This window comes from Rhinopithecus roxellana, chromosome 1 (assembly GCF_007565055.1).
Source record: "Rhinopithecus roxellana isolate Shanxi Qingling chromosome 1, ASM756505v1, whole genome shotgun sequence".
In the NCBI taxonomy this organism is placed as follows: Eukaryota; Metazoa; Chordata; class Mammalia; order Primates; family Cercopithecidae; genus Rhinopithecus; species Rhinopithecus roxellana.
In genome coordinates, this window is record NC_044549.1 from 71,380,255 (window position 1) to 71,396,385 (window position 16,131).

At 38.9% G+C, this 16,131-nt stretch overlaps 1 protein-coding gene and 1 pseudogene across 1 annotated transcript in view; one reads left to right on the top strand and one right to left on the bottom strand.

Annotated features, from left to right (window-relative positions):
* PRICKLE2 (prickle planar cell polarity protein 2) overlaps nucleotides 1–16,131 on the bottom strand; it is a 139,136-nt gene that overhangs the window by 83,283 nt on the left and 39,722 nt on the right. The gene's annotated exons all lie outside the window — the stretch shown is intronic.
* On the top strand, nucleotides 4,187–4,938 carry LOC104660501 (annotated as a pseudogene).

Sequence of the window (16,131 nt, forward strand, 5' to 3'; positions counted from 1 at the left end):
GTCTCCATCGTGTTAAACTCCCCTAGGATTAGGATCAAAATCAGAAATAAAAGCTCATTTGCAGTATTTTCAAAGAAGAATCTTTCAAAGACTCCTTTCTTTTGTTCACACTTGATGTCTAATTCAACAGGGATTCTTGTTGAATGTAGGTTCAAAACATATCCAGAATCCAGTCATTTTCCACCACCCCTGCAGGACCAGTCTAGCTATGACTAAGTGCTCACCTGAACTATTGCTGTGGCTGCTTCTGAACCTGGCTTTCACTTTTGTGCCTCTGCAGTTGAGTCTCTATACAGCAGCAATAACAACTCTATTGGAATATAAACCAGGGTGTGTCACTGTTCTGCTCAAAACCCTGGATGGTCTGGGGGCAGTGGCTCATAACTAACCCCAGAACTTTGCGAGGCTAAGGCAGGATGATTGCTTGAGCCCAGGAGTTCGAGACTGGCCTGGGAAACAAAGGTAGACCACGCCTCTAGAAACACTAAAAAAAAAAAAAAAAAACAGCCAGGCTGTGGTGGTGTACACCTGTGGTCCCTGCTACTCTTGAGGCTGAGCTGGGAGGATCGCTTGAGCCTGGGAGGTTGAGGCTGCAGTGAGTGGCGAATGTGCCACTGCACTCCAGCCTGGGTGACAGAGTGAGATTCTATCTCAAAAAAAACAAAAACAAAAACAAAAAAAACCCTCAAAACCCCCCAAAACAACAACCCTGGATTATCTCTCATGCCTCTATGATGCAAAGCCAAAGTCTTCACTATGGCACCATGACCCCGCCTCCTTACAACCTGGCAGACTGTGTCTCTTACCATATTCCTTTTGTTTAGGTCTTTTGCTCACAATGACCTCCTTGCTGTTCATTTCACCTCATGGCCTTTACACCAGCCATTCCCTCTGCCTGAAAGGTTCTTCCCCCAGATATTTACATGGTGTCATCCTCCTTTCTTCCAGTCTTGGCTCAATGGCTACCTTAGCTGCCTTCCCTGACTATCCTAATAAATGAGCACCTCTATCCCCTATCCTCCAACCCAGTGCTTCTCAACTGGGGGTAACAATATCCTCCAAGAGATATTTGACAATGTCTACAGACATTTTCTGTTATTGCAACTTGGAGAGGGAGCCGCTATTGGCATATATAGTGGGTAGAGGCCAGGGATGCTGCCAAACTTCCTACAATGCGTGGGTCAGCCCCCACAGCAAATGATCCCCATCAAAATGCCAACAGTGCTGAAACTGATAAACTCTTAGTCTGCTTTTTGTCAAAGAACTTATCAGTTGCTGACAAATGATGTATTTGTTTATTGTCTTTCTCTTCCCTCTAGAATGTGAGTACTTAGAACTGTGTTTGCTGTATACCCCCAGAAGAGGGTCTGGCATGTACTAGATACTCAATAAGTGTTTTTTGAATGGATGCATTCTGTATTCAAACCTTACCTTTCTAGCTGTCTGGGTTATTAGAGGATCTAGACACACACATACAGCAACAGAATACACAAGTGAGGTTTCAAGAGGAACCAGAATAAAACTCATTAAGCTTCTCTTTCATTCCATCAAAGCATTTGCTTTTTCACCAAAGATTAGTGCTGTGGGGTGGGTGGAGAAGATGTTAAGTAAAGGATGCATGGAATAACTGTCAATGTACTGTTTATTTCAGAAGAAGCGACAAAAGTGACACCCATTTGTATTTGAAGCCAGAGAATTTCTTTCAAGTTGAGTTAACTTTGTTTGAACAAATTAAGGAAAATAATTATGTTATGCCCTAAGCTGGTACTACCATTCCAAATCACATGAGTTGCTTTGCTCCTAGGCCTGTTAGCTCTCACATGCCCACTCTTTCCAACACTGTTAGTTTATTATTTTATTTAGAATATTAAACGTCAATGTTTTGTTAGAAAATACTTTCCATTTAGTTTGGAGCATTATCTGACATTTATTTTATCTTGTCTTATAGAAAAGGTTGCAGAAATGGAAGAACTTGGGGTTTGAACATTTTCTACTTAAGTTACACTTAAATAGACTCCCTCATCCCAATTTTAACAAAACACCCTTTGCAGATTGTTTACACATTTGCATATATGCCCTACTAAAAATTCTCCAACAGTTGCCAACTTTATTTCACAACAGTTTCAATATTGCCTTTAGATAAAAATACACACATATATAAGTATGAAAAAAACAGGATGGCAGTTTCTTATAGGGGTTACATGTTTGGACTCTGGAGTCAGATTGTTTGGGTTCCAATACTGGATGTAACACTTACCATCTGCATGTAGTTGGGCATGTTATTTTATCTCTTGTAGAAAGTTAATATCTCCATCTGTAAAATGGGGACAATAATATCTACCTTGAAGCATTGATAAGAGGCTGAAATGATATCGTGTAACCAACAAAGAGAGAACAACAGGCTGAAGGCTCTATATTTCTTGGTTTTGAAGCAGTCTAATGCATAATTCATAAATGTCTATGTTATAAACAGAATTGCGTACCCCCTATGATTCACATATCAAATCCCTAACCCCTATATGTGACTATATTTGCAGATAGGGCCTTTAAGGAGATAATTAAGGTTAAATGGGGTCATAAGGCTGGGACCCTATTCAGTAAGACTGGAGTCCTTGTAAGAAGAGGAAGAGATAACCAGGAGCATGCACAGAGAAAAGCATCTGCAAGCCAGGAAGGAAAGCCTCACCAGAAATCAACCCTGCTGACACCTTGATCTTGATATTTTGGACTCCAGCACTGTGAGAAAATAAATTTCTGTTTTTTAAGCCACTCAGTCTGTGCTATTCTGTTATGTTATCTGTGATACACAAGCGTAAGGAATTGTTGAGTGCTTGTGGGGAAAGAACACACACATGAATGAGAAACCACCCCTAGGTGGAAAGAGGTTACATTCGGCAGAGGGTATAAGACAAGTAGACAAATGACTACAATACAAAGTTAAAATAATGCAAAAACCATAAGAGGTAGACAAAAACAGTACAAAGATTCAATAAAAAATAAGTTAGGCACTGATTTGTAGCATTTGCCAATTTCCATAGGGTATGTGATCCTACTATGAACCCCACATTCAAGCTACCAATGTGACGTCACTGGATGTGGAATTGGGAAGAGATACACATAGCATCACACAGCACTCCCACCGTACACATATAATAGGCAAAACAGTCTCAAGAATATAGATAACAGTGGAATAGGATAAAGGAATTAGGAAGTGATGAATTTCAAGTATTTATCATCTTTAAAAAATGTAATTTATTTAATTATAAGTTTATATAATTAAATTTTCATAATGGCTGTATTTAACAACTGATTCACAAAATTCCTGAAAACTGACCAATTGGCTCTTGCAAGGCAGTATGAGGCCGGCTCTAGCTTATCACTGTCAGAAGCTTAAATGGTCAGTATCCTTGGCAAATTCTCTTTCAAAAAGTAAAAAGAGCAGTAGAAGAGCTGTAAAGGAGATTAAACAGCTAAAGAGTACTTCAAAGAGTATGATGACAACTTATCTGTTGCCCAACTCTGTCTTTAACAGTCCCAGCAAATCACACATTAAGTCAAGTTGTCTATTTCAGCTGACACATACTTCAGAGTAGTCACAGCTCTTCTGTCTCCCAGTCTTTTCCAAATCCCCAGAATTTTGCCCTTTCTCTATAGTATTCTTTTCTTGTCTCCCTTCCTGTTTTCTTTCTAAATTCCCAGAAATAATAAGAACTGATGAACACTCACAATCATTTATGTATTGGTGGGTATTCTGTTTTCTCAAAGTAAAGAGGATGTGAGTTAAACACAGTGTAGCTCCCCATGAAGAAAAACAACAACAAAACCCCTGCCCAAACCTTAATAAAACTCCTTTTTTATGCTAGCATGTTGTTATCAAACTGTGTTCTAGTAAGTCAGTGATTCTTATACTTAATAGAGGAAAAAAAAGATTCTCCACTTTGGGAATCGCTACTCCAGTATCAACTAAGTTAATATTTACCTGCAGTGTAGGAGAAAGAAACTGCATTAGACGTTGAATGTTTGAGTCCTAACCATGACAAATTCTAAGTGTGCAACTTTGGCCAAGTTAACTACCTTCTCTGGACTTCAGTGTCCTTATCTCTAGGACTAGAATAATTGTATTCATCTCATAGAGTTGTTGTGAGGATTTAAAGTGATGAAAAGGTGACTCCTGCATGCACTAAAGATGGTGGCTGCTGTGGGAAGGCTGTTTCTGGCTTTGGCTGCCCGACATGTGCGCACCATCCTGTCTCTGTAGTCCTTAGGCCTGTGGCTTCTGGGGAAAACATGCTTGACAAACATATTGTGGTCTGATTCTGGTCGAGCAGAATTTGCCTTTGGCACAAGTTTCCTCATACCATGCACTTGCTGTCACTCTATTTTAAAGGTACAGCCTTTGTCAATGGAGAGTTCAAAGATCTAAGCCTTGATGATAATAAGGGGAAATGTTTGGTGCTTGTCTTCTACCCTTTGGATTTCACCTTTGTGTGTTCACAACAATTTCGTGCTTTTAGTGATAAAGACAATGCATTTTACAATGTGACCTGTGAAGTTGTTGCAGTCTCAGTGGATTCTCACTTTAGCCATCTTGTTTGGATAAATATACCAAGAAAGAATGGTGGTTTGGGCCACATGAGCATCACACTTTTGTCAGATTTAACTAAACACATTTCCCGAGATTACAGTGTGCTGGTAGAAGGTCCTGGTTTGCACTAAGAGGAGTCTTCATAATTGACCCCCATGAAGTCATCAAGCATTTGAGTGTCAATGACCTCCCAGTGGGCTAAAGCATGGAAGAGACCCTCTGCTTGGTAAAGGCATTCCAGTTTGTAAAAAACCCATGGAGAAGTCTGCCCAGCAAACTGGACACTAGAGCCTCCTAAAATTAAGTAAAATCAAACTGTTTCCAAAGAATACTTTGAGAAGGTCAATCAGTAGATCACCCCATGTGTATCTGCACCTTCTCACCGCAGACAGAAACCCCAGTTGGAACCTGCTTTTAGCATTTCAAAGGTGATTATTTGTAGAAGGCAAGGAACCTATTATGCTTGTGTTCATAAATACTACTCTAAATGTTTTGTTTTTGTTAATACTGGCTAAGGTTTTTTCAACATGATTAGTTGCTAGTATAAGGAGTCCTTTAGTGGAAATATCCTGATGGCTAGCTAGTTAGTTTCTGTAGAATACTAGTTCACTTATTTCTTAGATCATGTCCTCAACGGAAACACTCTTCTTTTTTAGCCTTATTTGAATATTTGTCTACACCAAAGTAGTATAACGGGCACTGAAAGCTTCCGATCAACGGTCCTGAAATTTTCTTCCTGAATTTCTTCACATGAAACTGAATTTTTTTAAGTTAACAAAGATCATAGCTTTAAGTTCTCTTAGATTTATAGTTTAGTCATTTTGTTCATTACATCTACATACATTTCTAGATATTGACTGGTGTCATTGTTTATATAGGATATTTATTATATCCAGGTATTGCATTTTGAAATTATTACAATTATTTTCTTTGTTGGTGCTCAATATAAAATATAATAAAAATAAACACATTTTAAAATAAAGTGACAAAAGAATGAAAATACACTGCGAACTGTAAGGATGTACATAATTGTCAGATCAGTTTTATTGTTATTAAAAATAACAACAAAACTAGAAGTTATAATTGCTTTGGGCTGCTAGTAATCATGACCTAAGAATAGAGGTCGAGGACTGGTTTGGTATTTTATTAAAACCATGAAGCATCTAGGCTCTTCCTGTCTTTCTGCACCCACCATCCCATGTGTTAGTGACCTCTGTGCTCAGAATTGCAAAATGCCTACTGGAGTCTCAACCATCACATTCACTTTCCAGGTAAGAAGGTGGGTAAGGGTAAGAGGCAGCTGGATGAACAACATTTAAAGAATTTTACTAGAAGTACTAACCTCCTATTTAGAATCTCTTGGATAGGACTAGCTGCAAGGGAAGCCAGGAAACATAGTCCTTAGTAGGGCATACTGCTGGCCAGAATACAATCAGGTTCCGTTAGTAGGAAAGGAGGAGATGCTAATGCTGGGTGACACCTAGAAATCTGTGTCCAAAGAATATCTGAATTTTGAGTTATCTCTTTCTTATGTGGAGTCCTTAGGAGTGTCCTACATGGTATCTTTTCTGTGCATTTTAAATCATTGTTTTTGATTCTGCACTCCACATATAACATAATTAGTCCATTATCCCCCTCTATTATTATTAGTTTCACAGGGCTATGCAAAGCCAGTTTGAACAAAGTTTAGAAAGCAAAGGCAGAAGAAATTCTAGGACCAATTCAAGTTTTCAAGTGTCCAGGGTGATTCATAATGACGTGCTATAATCCAAAGAAAGAATTCTTTTTGCAAGAGACTGGAGCTTGCTGATCACAGGACATTGCTGGAAACCCATTTTAAAATACAGGTAACTTTGTTTCAAGTCAGTTCATTTAAGGCAGTTTCATTTCTGTATATTAAATAAATGATTGAGAAACAACCAGAAAATATGAAAACCAAGGAAATCACTTACACATTATAAAGGATATATTCCTCACTACCATGGCTACTTTCAGTCTGAGTAACTTGCCTTGCCCACTAAGTTTCAAATGAATCATAAAAACAATTGTGAGAATTTGGTCTTTCCTGTTCCAAAATGTCAAAGGATCAGTGAAGGTAAGACCTTAGCCTGCAGGTTATAGTTTGCATATAGCCATAAAATCCCAAAGGGCCTATATTACGCCACTTTAGAGAAACAGACAGGAAAGAAAGTTTGGTTTGGATGAGCTAGAGTATGCCACAATATGTCAACCACCACCAAAACATCACTAGTTTCACACTGCAGTGTTTTTTAATTAAAAATTTTTATTGTGGTATACATATCACAAGATATGCCATTTTAACCTTCTTTTTTTTCTTTTTGAGATGGAGTTTCACTCTTGTTGCCCAGGCTGGAGTGCAACGGCGTGATCTCGGCTCACTGCAACCTCCGTCTCCCGGGTTCAAGTGATTCTCCTGCCTCAGCCTCCCGAGTAGCTGGGATTACAGGCCCTCACCACCACACCCAGCTAGTTTTTTATATTTTTAGTAGACACAGGGTCTCACCATGTTGGCCAGGCTGGTCTCCAACTCCTGACCTCTGGTGATCCACTCGCCTCGGCCTCCCAAAGTGTTGGGATTATAGGCGTGAGCCACCCTGGCCTCATTTTAACCATTTTTAAGTGTACAATTCAGTGGCACTGGGTACATTCACAATGTCATGCAATCATCACCACTATCTCATCACAAAACTTTTTCATCATGTTAAACAGAAACTCTATACCAAATAATAATAATTCTCCATTTCTCCTCCCCTCAGCCCCTGGTAACCTCTAATTTACTATCTATCTCTATGAATTTGCCTAGTCTAGATACTTCATATAAGTGGAATAATGCAATGTTCGTCCTTTGTGTCTGCTTATTTCACCTAGTATGATGTTTCCAAGGCTAATTTCTGTTGTAGCATGTGTCAGAGCTTTGCTTGTGGCTATTACTTCACTGCATGTATATACCACATTTTGTTTACCCATTTTATCTGTTGACAGAACTTGAGTTGTTTTTATCTTTTGACTACTGTGAATAATGCTTCAGTGAACGCTGGTGTACAATTATGTTTGAATCTCTGCTTTCAATTATGTTGCATATATACTTAGGAGTGGAATTGCTGGATGATACGGTAATTCTGTTTAGCTTTTAGAGAAACTGCCAAACAATGCTCCAAAGTGGCTGCACCATTTGAAATTCCCACCAGCAATGCACAGAAATTCCAGTTGCTCCACATCCTTACCAACATTTATTTTCCAGTTTTTGAAATTATAACCATCTTAGTAGATGTGAAGCAGTATCTCATTGTGGTTTTGATTTGCATTATATTAATGACTAATGATGTTGGACATCTTTCCATGTGCTTATTAGCCGATTGTATATCATCTTTGGAGAGATGTTGATTGAAGTCCTTCAGTCACCTTCTAACTGAGTTGTCTTCTTGTTGAACTGTAGTTGTTCTTTATATATTCTGTATCTTAAACCCTTATCTATACCATGATTTTATTTCTGTCTCACACTGTATCCTCCTATAGGTAGACAGAGACCCAGGTGATGGGGGCTCCGTATGGAGACAGGCCTCCATGAGGCTGGCAGCAGAGAAAAGGATGGTTGGAACTGAACACTGGCAGTGAAAAGCTTCTTCCTGGATATAATACGTGTGACTTCTGTTCACATTTCATTGGTGAAAGCAAGTCTCATGGACATGCCTAACTTTAAAGGGACTGAGAAAGTACATTCCCTCTTTGTGCCTGGAAGAAGAGGGAACCAACCATTTGTAAATACCCTTAATCCCTGTCACAGCAGGGAAAGAATGGAGTACTATGTAAGCAGGATATTACATTTTGCAAAGGTAAACACAAGTGATTCTCTTTATTTGCGGCAGTTATGTGCTATAAAATCACAGCAAACACTGAATTTCTGTATACTAAACATTCCTCCTAGGAGAAATATGGGGTTAGGTTCCTGTGAGCCTCTGGTCCCAACACTTTTGTTAACTAATTAATCTATAACCTTGTTTCATGTGTGTTTCTGTTTAAGGGCAACTTACTTAATATGTATTGTTGATTCATTAACATTTAACTTATGGCCAACAGCACTATAACTCATGCCCGACTGAAGATTATCTAACATACATATTTTCTTTCTTTCTTTCTTGAGACTGAGTTTCGCTCTTGTCATCCAGGCTGGAGTACAATGGCACGATCTTGACTCACCACAACCTTCGCCTCCCAGGTTCAAGCGATTCTCCTGCTTCAGCCTCCCGAGTAGCTGGGATTACAGGCATGTACCACCATGCCTGGCTAATTTTGTATTTTTAGTAGAGATGCGGTTTCTCCATGCTTCTCAGGCTGGACTCGAACTCCCGACGTCAGGTGATCCGCCTGCCTTGGCCTCCCAAAGTGCTGGGATTACAGGCGTGAGCCACCATGCCTGGCCTAACATACATATTTTCTCCATCAAGCACATCACAGCCTTCTTGCTTTTAGAAACACTAGATGGCACTTCACTATGCTTGGGGCTATTTTAAACAGTGAAATCACCAACAAAAAGCATAAGATGCAAAAAAGTGGCCCTAAATAGACCACTTGTTTATTCAGTCTGTGAGCTGGAATAAGAAAGCATAGAATTAGCTGTTCTACCCCAGCTGGCCATGTATACATTGGGCAATTCAAATTTTTTATCCCTCTGTGTATGCCTGTTAATGACCATGAGAGTGCTGCAAGTATTGATTTTGAGGTTACAAGTAAAGTCTGCAAATGACCATGAAAGTGCTGCTGCAAGTATTGATTTTGGGGTTACAAATAATATAAATTTTGGCAAGTGGGCACATTTGCAAATACAGAATCATGAAAAATGGGGATCAACAAAATTATAAACCATTTGATCATCAAGGAGTAAAGGGCTGAGCCAGGATTTAAATTTAGGTCTGACTTCAAAGCTCATTCTCTATCCATTTCACCCCACTGTCTCCACAAACTAGTCAAAGGATTACACTCTGTCCTATGTATTTGATGAATCAATGAACAGTGTAGTTCATTCTTCAAGCTTGCAATTCCTGCTAAAACCTTAAATACTAAACAGGCCAGAGTGGCTGCTTAATCATGAAAGCCACATGGATCAGTCTGAACTCCAAAGAAGGCAGAAATCAACTGCATTATTGAGTAATGTGCATACTTTGAATGTTATGTGTGTATGTTACATAATGAGGATTATGGGAACTAACTCAGGCTTGGTGAATTTGTTTTCCCTTTGGTCTGTGCAAGAGAAGTTAATGTGCCCAGGTTGGTCCCCAACAAAGGCCATGTGGTCCTTGAAGGGACTGCTCCAATTCCTGAGAGTTATTTTATGTATGCATGTGTTTATTTATTTTATGGTAAAATATACAGAATATAAAATTTAGCATTTTTTACCATTTTTTAGCAGGATTAAATACATTCACATTGTTGTGCAACCACTACCACTATCCATCTCCAGAACTTCTTTTATCTTCCCATACTGAAACTCTGTACTCATTAACCACTCACTTCCCATTCTCCTCCCCCTTAAGCCCTTGGAAACCACCATTTTCCTTTCAGTACCTACGAATTTGACAATTTGAGAGCTATTTTTTTTTTTTTTTTTTTTTTAGATAGAGTCTTACTCTGTCACCTAGGCTGGAGTACAGTGGCACTATCTCTGCTCACTGCAACCTCCACCTCCTGGGTCCAAGTGATTCTCCTGCCTCAGCCTGCTGAGTAGCTGGGATTACAGGCACGTGCCACCACATCCGACTAATTCTTATATTTTTAGTAGAGATGGGGTTTCACCATATTGGCCAGGCTGGTCTCAAATTCCTGATCTCAGGTGATCTGCCCACCTTGGCCTCCCAAAGTGCCAGGATTACAGGCATGAGCCACCACCCAGCCGAGAGTGATTTTTATTACGTGTTGGGAACAAATGTTTTTCTGTGGTAAAGTTCTCTGAAATTATGGTGAAAATCAATGGGCAGAAAATGAGTCAGACAATGTATCTACATTTACATGTAAGTCCTTTCATAAGCAACTTTCCTTCTGTTTTTAATAAGACAATTAAGGATCACAGGGAAGATGCTGGCCCCAGCCATTAGAATCTATAACAAATGAAATGATCTGGGAACTCAGTTGTGTGTAGCATTTTCATTGAGAAGACCTAGGAAATAAATCACCACTGATAATTGGGCAAGTTATAGTTTCTGAATTATTAGTCTCAGGCCATTCACTTTATTGTATTTTACAGATTATAGAATTCACTTTATGTAGTACCTCTTCCTGGCTCACGACGGTCTTCTGATTGCTCTAGAAGTGGCACGAGAAGCAACGAAAGGTATTAGCTAACAATTGTGAGAGACAAGCACTCAGGATCAATGAGGCTCAGACCCAAAAAAAACAGTTCTGGCAGGCACCCTTCCACATCCCGACAGTCCCAACATCCAGTCTAAAACAATGCTCATCCTCATGCTATCACAGTCTTCATCCAAAACTGGAGATATTGTTAGGTGGTTAGCTAACAACAGTGCTCCACTCTACTAGTGCCCTTTAGTTTTGTTATTATAATTATCTCGTTTCTCTTTGTTGCCTATAGCATGCTTTCACCCTGTTTTAGTTATTATACTGACAGCTCTTCTAGACCCTTTTTGAAACTAGGCAGAAAATGGATTGAAAAGAAAAAAATCAACCTTAACTTTTCTACCACATGTTTAGGAAGTAACCTTTGAAAATGGGAGTTTCAGAATCCGTTGTTATGTGTTAAGTGAAGGGAGCAAAGATGTGTGAAAAATAACAGGCATAAAATGATCTTAACATTCTTAGTATTCACATGATTTTTGTTTTAAAGAGAAACTACCCAAAATTATATTTTACTTTGGCTTGAGTGAATATGAACCCAAGTTCTGGTGAACTGGTTCAGAAGTATATTGAGATGCAGGCTAATCAAGATGGGAAGAAAAATCTTTCATGGGTAATCTAAGATGCCGTACTAAAAAGTATGTCACAGAAGATCACTATCATATTAAGAAGGAAGACAAAAACACTAACTGAAGCTTTGTTAAAAGTGAACAAAGGAGGAAAGCACAGCAAGTGCAAAGGCATGAAGTGGGAGGAAGCTTGGGTATTCGAAGAGTGACCCTATGGTCTGAATGCGTCCCCCCAAATTCATGTGTTGAAACTGATTCCCCAATGTAACAGTGTTGGGAGATGGGACCTTTTGGAAGTTGCTTGGAATAGATTAATGCTGCCATAAAGAGGACTTGTGGCCAGTCGTGGTCATGGTCCCTCACACTTATAATCTCAGCACTCTGGGAGGACAAGGTGGAAGATCCTTTGAGTCCGGGTGTTAGAGACCAGCCTGGGCAACATGGTGAAACTGTCTCTACAAAAAATACAAAAATTAGCTGGGAATGGTTGTGTGCATCTATAGTCCCACTTACCTGGGAGGCTGAGGTGGGAGGATGGAGGATCAGCTGAGTGCAGGAAGGCTGAAGCTATAGTGAGCTGTGAATGCACCACTGCACTCTGGCCTGGGTGATAGAGTGAAACTTTGTCTCAGGAAAAAAAAAAGGAAAAAAAAAAAAAAGGACTTGCTGGAGTGGGTTCATCTCTTCTGCTCTTCTGCCATGTGGGGACACATTCCCCCTTTTGCCCTTTCGCCTTTCACCACCTGAGGATGCAGCAAGAAAGCCCTCACCAGATGCTGGTTCCTTGATCCTGAACATTTCAGCCTCTGGAATTGTGAGAGGATAGATTTCTGTTCTTTATAAATTACCCTGTCTCCAGTATTCTGTTATAGCAGCACAAAACAGACTTAAGACAAGTGGCTAACAGACTAAGACAAGGATCCAGTGTGGCTGGATGTTAAGAAATGGTGGATAACCACTCTAAGAATAGAAATATACTCTATAGCTTTCCACCAAGCAAAGGAAAATGAAGAAAACTGGGAAGGCTTCATTTAAAAAAATAGAACCCAAGAAAACAGAAAAAAGCAGAGGAAAAAAGATAGCAAACAGAAAATAAAGTGGTAAGAATGATTATATAAGTTATCATAATAAATTTGAATGTATCATATCCATCAATTAAAAGATGGATTATCAGTTTGGAATAATAGGAATGCAATATCCATCATGTGCTGCTTGCAGAGCCCCACCTAAAACCATAAGAAGAGACTTAAAAGAATAGAAAAGCATAGTCTTGCAGTTACTCACCAAAAGAAAGCTAGTATGCAATGTTAGTATTATACAAACCAGAATTTGAACAAATAAAATTAGGTGGGATATAAGGGATATTATAATTAATAGATCCTTGCTCATTTCAAAATTATTGGTGATACAGTTTATTGACCATTTTTATAATGGCCAACAGTTCACGACTTCTATTCCTGAAAAATATTATGTAGCTGTTAATAAACTTTTTAAAAGTAATTTCATGTTAAAATAAAAAATAAATAACACATTTATTTATAACGAATGTTACAAAATAATAATCTATCAAAACTATAGTATAACCATAGGTTATGTTACATATTATATACCATAACTTGTAGGCACCAAAAAACATAGCCTCAAATACATAAAGCAAAAACAGAAATATAAGGAAAAACAAATCTATAATTACAGAGAAAGATTTTAAGTTGCCTTCATTAGGCATTGATAGACCAAAAAGGCAAACATGAAAGCTATAGAGTATATCATAGCAATAGTAATTATTGTTCACGAACTCTATCATCTTTCTTCTAACAATTTAGAAACATGGCACTTTATAATGGAAAAAAATATTTCACATCTTTACATTCCAAATGGGAAATAGAAGCTAGAAGATGCAAAGAAACTTGGTCAAGGCCACTTGATCGCTGTCTGAAAACAAACTTTTCTGATTCATGACTCTTTCTGCACTTGAATGTTGTCTTTTCTGTGTATCTTCCCAGTCTACATTCCTTAGGGGAAGAGTGGAATATTAACTGCTCCCTAAGCACTGGCCCTATGTGACAATGAGCAAGTCACGTATATTCTCTGAGACTGTTTTCTTAAATATTAAATCCAAGGTTTGGGCTTAAGAATTTCTGCTTTGTCTTGTTTTGCTTATGCTTATATCTTAGGATGCTGTAATTCTTGCCCCCAACATCTATGGACAAGAACTTCAGACTTAGAGCTCAGTCTTGTTTCCCCAGACAGGCCTTACCAAGAAAAGTGTTTTCAAAACAATTGGCCATTCTAGTCTGGAAAGATACACATTTCTTGAAATGCCAGGTACTGATTAAGTGCTCTGCAAGGCAGGAAATATTACTGTCTTCATTTTATAGATGAGAAAGAATGACCTCAACAAGGTAAAACAACTTGCTCCCATCATAAATATAGCTGGACAGTGGCAGAGCTGGATCAGGTCCCAGCTGCTTCTGATACCACAGCCATGGCTCTTAATTACTGTGCTCGAGAAAGACCACAGTAAATGGTCTCACTGACCATATTTCAGCAGAACTTTTTCTTTTACTTATGTTTAGTTATTTTAATTTTATTTTTTTAAGACACGAGGCCTTGCTCTGTCATCCAGCTGGAATGCAATGGTGCTATTATAGCTCACTGCAACCTTGAACTCCTGAGCTCAAGCAATGTGCATGCTTCAGCCTCCTGAATGGCTGGAGCTACAGGCCCACACCACTGACTGACTGATTTAAAAAAAATATTTGAGATGGAACCTTGCTATGCTGCCCAGGCTGGTTTCAAACTCCTAGACTCAAGCGATCACTCAAGCTATCCTCCTGTCTTAGGCTCCAAGTAGCTTGGATTATGGGTATGAATCACTGTTCCAGTCCAGAAGAGCTGTTTCTCATGGCATATTCACCATCTAGATGAATTCTTGACTATCCACACAGCAATGGGGCACAAAAGAAGATGGATGTTTCAAAACTATGTTCAAGCCCAACCTCAAATTTATCCACGTCATTTGACCTTCTCTCTCAACTCACACAGAGTTGCCAAGTGGTTGGCAAACTTAGTTGGTTGGCACTGTAGCTTTTTTCCCTGGTTGACTCTCTTAAGCTATGATTCTTGCAATAATTTACAGAATGATGGAAGAGAAAGGAGACTATAAAAAAGGCCCAAAATGTTAGGGCCTACATGTTAGGTATTGTCCTTGGGAACTTACAGAGATTAAGTGTTCACAATTTTGATTATCCACCCTGAGGAAATAATTACCCTCTCACCAAACACCGGATCCACTGAGGATGGAGACACCACGTCTTTTTTCCTAACGCCCTTTGGCAAGAGTCAGAAAGGTTTCTCAGGACCCCAGGATTGTAGGGAAGTTAATGTTTACAGAACCCCTTAGGTTGCTGCTAGAATTTTTGGTATCTTTCAGTAAGTTAGGAAAAGACAGCCCCCAAACTAAGAATTAGAAAAAGTCAGTCCCCAAGCTGGATTATCTGATAAAAGTAATGGCAAAAACAGCAATTACTTTTGTACCACTAAAAATTGCCATAGCAATAACACTACCACCACTATTTACTGAGTGCCAACTACGTGTTAGGCACTGTCCTTGGGAGCTTAGAGATTGTGAAATGAGCCAGTCTGTGGACTCATTTTCTTGTGCCATCCATCTGGATGTTGATGAGTTTCTACCCCAAATCTCCTTTTCATTGTGCATGATTAATACTGAGCAGTTCTTTCTGACAAAAGGCTTGGCAAAAGACTTAGCTACTCCGTGAGGCAACTGTGAAACCATAGGAAGCCTCCACCATTGGCATGGGAGGAAGCTTGCCTTCCTGTTTGCTAAAGAGCAACTTCATTCATTCATTTATTTCATCAGTTTATTGAGGTATCCACATATAATAAATCACATGTAAAGTATACAATTTGGTACATTTCAACATATGTATATACCCATGAAAGCATCAACATAAACAAGATAGCAAATGTACCTATCACCCCCAGAACTCTCCTTGATCCTTTTGTCATTTCTCCCTCTCATTTCCCCATCCCCAAGTAACTACTGATCACTTTCTGTCACTATAGATTAGTTTGCATTTTCTAGAGTTTTATATAAATGAGATCACATAGTGTGTACTCTTTTGCCTGGCTTCTTTCATTTGGAATAGTGATTCTGAGATTCTGATTCATGTTGCATAGACCAACAGTTCACTCACTTTTATTGTAAAGTAGTAGTATACTACATGGATACAATACAATATGTTTATCCATCTACCTGTTGATAGACTTTTGAGTTATTTCCAATTTTTAACTATGGAAAAGAAAACTAAGAGCAGCCACTTTTAAAACCCCAAATGCTTAAAGCATTGTTTCATTTAATTCTCACAACTATGCTGTAGTTCAGTACTGACATCCTTATTTTTCAGAAGATGAGATGAAAGCTTGGGAAGGTGAATTAACTTGGCCAATGTTGGAAAGCAGCACAGACTCTCAAACACTTATGAACCCATAACGATAGGTACTCAAAACACAGAAGTCATCAGAGGCCAGCACAAAGCCTGATGTCTGCAAGGGTCTTCCATGAGACACTTTCTACATCTACCTGTGTAT